The sequence below is a fragment of the Myotis brandtii genome, unplaced genomic scaffold, assembly GCF_000412655.1.
Source record: "Myotis brandtii unplaced genomic scaffold, ASM41265v1 scaffold1076, whole genome shotgun sequence".
In the NCBI taxonomy this organism is placed as follows: Eukaryota; Metazoa; Chordata; class Mammalia; order Chiroptera; family Vespertilionidae; genus Myotis; species Myotis brandtii.
In genome coordinates, this window is record NW_005353663.1 from 376,257 (window position 1) to 380,978 (window position 4,722).

The 4,722-nt window shown below is 35.4% G+C and overlaps 1 protein-coding gene across 1 annotated transcript in view; it reads left to right on the plus strand.

Moving 5' to 3' along the window:
* The window catches only part of CEP120 (centrosomal protein 120kDa), a 72,194-nt gene that overhangs the window by 63,989 nt on the left and 3,483 nt on the right, over nt 1-4,722 (plus strand). The gene's annotated exons all lie outside the window — the stretch shown is intronic.

Sequence of the window (4,722 nt, forward strand, 5' to 3'; positions counted from 1 at the left end):
TCTCTGGATCTGTTTTTGTTCATCAGTTTATGTTGTTCATTATATTCCACAAATGAGTGAGATCATGTGATATTTATCTTTCTCCAACTAAATTAAGGAAAGTTTTCCCTTGAGATCAGGAATGAGAGAAAGATGCCCTCTATCACCATTTCTTAGCAACACTGTACTAGAGGTTCTAGCCAGTATAATAAGACAAGAGAAAGAAAAGGTGTATCAGTTGCAAAGGAAAAAGTAAAACTGCCACTATTTACAGATGACATTGTTATATACTCAGAAAACCAAGGGTCTACATATGACCTACCAGAATTAATGAATTTATTAGTAAGTTTGTCGGAAACAAGGTCCATATGAAAAGATCAATTTCAGTTCTCTATACAGACACAATTAGAGAAGGAAATTTTTAAAACTCTTCCATAGCATCTTGAAACACAATTACTCTTACTTTTTAGAAAAGGATAAAGTATTAAACAAACAAAATTAAAGAAGACCTAAATAATGGGAGAGGTAATAAACCATGTTCAATGATTAAAGAATCAATGGTTTTGGCCAAATTGATCTGTAGATTCAGCATAATCAAATGCCAGCAGGACTTTTTTTTTTTTTTTCCCCCAGGCCTAGAAACATTTATATGAAAATGCAGGAGTCAAGAATAACTAAGAATTTTGAAGAATAGCCAAAGGTAGAAGACTTTTTCAGATATCAAGATTTATTATTATATGAGTTATAGTAACAGACAGTGTACTTTTAATGAAAGGATAGAGAAATAAATCAGGTTACAGGGTCCAGAAACAAACCTATACATATAATGGACAGAGGTGACATATGGCAGGTGATATTGCCAAGCAAGGGGTGTGTTTTAGTAAATATTGCTAGGTCATTTTGAGCTCTATATGGGTAGAAGAAGAAACTTGATCTTACACCACACACAAAACCAATTGCATATGAATTACAGATCTAAATGAAGCCTTAAAAGGGTAACATAAGAGTATTTTCAAGACTGAGGCAGGCAAAAACTTGGACATAGAGGCACTAGCCAAAATAAAATAGACAGATAAATTTGGGCTGTATTAAAATTAAGTCAAAAATACCACTACAGCAGTGAAAAGGCAAGACAAACACTAGTGGAAAATACCTGGAATTTAAATAAATGACAAAGGACTTATCTAGTTTACAGGGTGGGACAAAAGTAGGTTTACAGTTGTAAGTACTGGACATAGAGTTTATTCTTATATTATTTATTAGTTATTGTAGTATTTCCCATACAAACAACCTATTTTTCCCCTACCCTGTATATAAAGAACTACAAACATATTAATAAAGAAAGATGGATAGCAAAGTAGAGCAAAGTGCCAAATGGTTGAACAGGAACTTTGTAAAAGAAGATACCCAAATGACAATTAAAAATATTAAAACATGCCCTAACTGGTTAGGCTCAGTGGATAAAGCATCAGCCTGCAGACTCAAGGGTCCCAGGTTCGATTCCGGTCAAGGGCATGTACCTTGGTTGTGGGCACATCCCCAGTAGAGAGTGTGCAGGAGGCAGCTGATCGATGTTTCTAACTCTCTATCCTTCTCCCTTCCCTCTGTAAAAAAATCAATAAAATATATAAAATAAAATAAAAATATTAAAACATGTTCGACCTCAGTTGTCTTTGAAAAAATGCAAAATAAAATCACAATGAGATACTACTACATAATCTATAAGAACGGCTTAAATGAAAAAAAAAAATTGATAGTACCAAGTGTTGGCAAGAACATTGAACACTGAAATGCTCACATGGAAGATTAATTTGTACTACTACTTTGAAAACTGTTTGACAGTATATACTACTACTGAAATTTTCATACCCTGTGTTTGAATCCTAGATTATATACCCAATAGAACTGCATACAAATATGTGCCAAAGGGCATGTATAATATTGTTCCTATCAGCTTTATAATACAAAACCAGAAACTAACCAAAATGTTCCTCAGCAGTCGAATGAATAATTTGTATATTCATCCAGTGGAATGCCAAATAGTAATATGAATCATCAACTACACGTAATAGTAATGAATTTAAAAACAATGTTAAGTGAAAGAAGCCAGACATAAAGTAGTACATACTGTCCAATTCCATTTATATAAGTTTGAAGCAGTCAAAATGTGCGGTGTTAGAAAGTAGGGTAGTGGTTATGTTTTGGAAAGGATGGAAACAGGGACATCTGAGATTCTGATAATTTTTTGTTTCTTATCTGGATGGTAGTTGAGTGGTTGGTTTTAATAAATAAATGTTTACTTGGACACATACCTCTCCCATTTTGGGGTTGTGTCCTAAAGAAAGAAAAGCACCCATCCCTAAAAAAAATATATATATAGAAATATTTGTGAGTGATACTAGATGATAGGGTGTTTTATTGCAGCATTGCTTATTGTACCAAAAGTCTGTTACTGAGAGCGTGGTTGAAAAAATCATGGAATATTCATTCTGTGGAATGTTACACATGTATTTTAAAGAAATTATGTCAAATGCATAGGTTTTTGTATGAGCCTGGAGAAAAGAGTGAAAAGGCGTATTGTTACCTAAGATAGGAGTGGAATTAGTGACAATGGAAATAGTGACAGTTACTGAATTTTTCTTGGTACATCTTTGTATAATTAACCATTTCTTAGATGCTGCTCTTGCCACTGATCCTTGTAGCAATTTATTGTGTTGTCAGCAGACTCTTTTCTTGGCTTCAACTTCTTTTATCTTATGCTATTCAGCTAACTTCATTGATTGGGCCTTTAAAGATTATGGCTTAGAAAGAAAAGGAATGGAAAGAGGTGGGTTTTTTTTAAAGAAAAAGAAAACTGGTCATTTCTGGATGTGTGTCATAGAATTGGCAGTGTGTGGCTATATCATGGGTACTGTCAAGTAGGATTATAATCACAAGTTAAAGTCATATGAAGTATATTTATTCCTAATATTTGGGATCTGGCTTGTTTGTTTCTTTCCAGCGGGAGCAAGAAAGTCAAATGGCTCGTCTTAAAAAACAGCAAGAAGAATTGGAACAGATGAGACTACGTTACTTGGCTTCTGAGGAAAAAGATACAGTAAAAACTGAGCGACAAGAATTGTTGGATATAAGAAATGAATTAAACAGGTATAGTGACTAGAACATTACATTGCTTTTTCATACAAAAGGAAAGTTCTAATAGGACAACCTTTTAATTGGTCATTGGTCCAGGGAAATTATGTCAAGTCTTTCAAGAATAAAGTAGATCATATACTATAAAATGTAGCTGATTTGTACAATAGAAAACTTATGCCAAAGACCATTATTATACTCAAAATTTTTGTCACGAATGAAGCTATACTAAATCTATTGAGCTTTTTCATTTACATTCATAGAATTGGTGTCTTAAATTTTATTTTTGTGTGACTAGTTCGGGATTATTGCTACTATTTCAAGGTAATTGATTATACTGATTTTTTAATTACAAAAGGTATATGACATTTCAGATTTATAGTATTAATGTAAGTAATAGCTCTTATTTATTGAGCCCTAACCATATGGCAGCAGCTATTTTAAATGCCTCACATGCCTGTCTCATTTTCTTTGATCTTCAGTGTAACTTTCTGAGAAAGATATTATCCCCATTCTAGAGATTAGGACACCCAAGAATTAAAGAAAGTTAAGTACCCTTTCCAAGGTCACACAGCTAGTAAATCATTGGAGCCAGAGTTCAAATCTGATTCCAGAGGTTGTATTTTTAAATACTATGTTACACTGCTCTTCTCTCTGAGGCCTGCTCATCTGAGTTTGAATTTCAGTAGTATTTCATGTTAGAAAAATCATCTTGAGGAAGCAGCATAAGAACAAAATTATAATCTTTTTGGAGATGAGTTTGGGGGAAGACTTTTTAACTTAGTTTTTCAAGAGATAGTATTTTTGTTTCAGGAAAGCATACCGTCTTATCTTGGGGTGCCATACAGTACCATAGATTGAGTGGCTTAAACAACAGTAATGTATTGTCTCACAGTTCTGGAGGACAGAGTTCAAGGTCAGCATGGTTGTTTTCTGGTGAGGACTCTTCCTGCCTTGTAAGCAACTGCTTTCCCACTGTCCTCACCTGGTGGGAAGAGAGTGAGCAAGCTCTGTGGCGCTTCTTTTCACAGTGGCACTAATCCCATCATGAGGTCCCCATTGTCATCATCTCATCTAAACCTGATCATTCTGAGCATCTTCCAAAGCCAGAGACCATCACATTGGGGAATAGGGCTCGGCATATTAATTTGGGGGAATACAATTGAGTTCATTTGATGAAATATCCCTTGACATCTCCATGATGTGGGGAAAACTCAGTCCTATATTAGGTAGGTTTAGAGCTGAATTAAATAGCTACATTTAGAATATGCTATCTAATAAAAGAGAAACATGGTAATTAGCCGTACCTCCGCTACCCTTCCCATTGGCTAATCAGGGAGATATGCAAATTAACTGCCAACCAAGATGGCGGCCAGCAGCCAGGAGGCTGACGCGAACAGGGAGGCTAGCTTGCTTCAGTGACGGAGGAAGCCAAGCTTCCCCGCCTGCCTTGCCGGCCTCTGAGCGGCAACTCTAAGAAACATTGTAACAAATATAGAAGCTAAACCAAACCCCAGAAACCTGCTTTAGTCAGCCAGGCTTCAGCCAGCAGGACCGCAACATTGTTTCAAATACAGAAGGTAAACAAAGGCCAGAAACCTGCTTTCAGCA